Below are 1,018 nucleotides of genomic sequence, written 5' to 3'. Positions count from 1 at the left end.
TGGCACAGTGCTTAAGAGCTAAGTCTGCTAACAAAAAGGTTGGCAGTTCGAATTCACCAGCCGCTCCTTGAAAACCCTATGGGGCAATTCTACTCTGTCCTATAGGGTCACTATGAGTCACAATCGACTCCATGGCAACGGGTTTGGAGTTTTGGTTTAAGCACATACTGGGGCCTAGGAATGTTGTCAGGTACATTTGATATATTACCTCGTTTAGTCCCAAGACATCTCTTTTAGTTACAGTAGCACTCAAAGTGTATTCCTTCCATCTTCTTTTGATGTTTCCTACGTCATTCAATTTTTTGCCCACAGATTCCTTCAAAATTGCAACTCTGAGGCTTGAATATTTTCTTCAGTTCTTTCAGCTTGAGAAATACCGACAGTGATCTTCCCTTTTGGCTTTTCTAACTCCAAGTCTTTGCACATTTCATTATAATACTTTACTTTGTCTTCTTAAGCTGCCCTTTGAAATCTTCTGTTCAGCTCTTTTACTTTGTTTCTTTCTTTCCCTTTAGCTACTCTGCATTCAAGAGCAAGTTTCAGAGTCTCTTCTGACATCCATTTTAGTCTTTTCTTTCTTTCTTGTCTTTTTAATGACCTTTTGCTTTCTTCATGTGTGATGTCCTTGAGGTCATCCCACAACATGTCTGGTCTTTGGTCATTAGTGTTCAATGCATCAAATGTATTCTTGAGATGGACTAAAATTTAGATGGTATATACTCAAGGTTGTACTTTGGCTCTTGTGGACTTGTTTTGTTTTTTATTTTTTTATTGTACTTTAGATGAAGGTTTACAGAACAAACTAGCTTCTCATTAAACAGTTAGTACACGTATTGTTTTATGACATTGGTTAACAACCTCATGACATGTCAACACTCTCCTTTCTCGACCTTTGGTTCCCTATTACCAGCTTTCCTGTCCCCTCCTGCCTTCTAGTCCTTGCCCCTAGGCTGGTGTGCCCCTTTAGTCTCATTTTGTTTTATGGGCCTGTCTAATCTTTGGCTGAAGGGTGAACCTC

This window comes from Trichechus manatus, unplaced genomic scaffold, assembly GCF_000243295.1.
Source record: "Trichechus manatus latirostris isolate Lorelei unplaced genomic scaffold, TriManLat1.0 scaffold00273, whole genome shotgun sequence".
NCBI classification, from domain to species: Eukaryota; Metazoa; Chordata; class Mammalia; order Sirenia; family Trichechidae; genus Trichechus; species Trichechus manatus.
The sequence above is the reverse complement of the archived record's forward strand: the minus strand, read 5'-3'. Positions refer to the sequence as shown.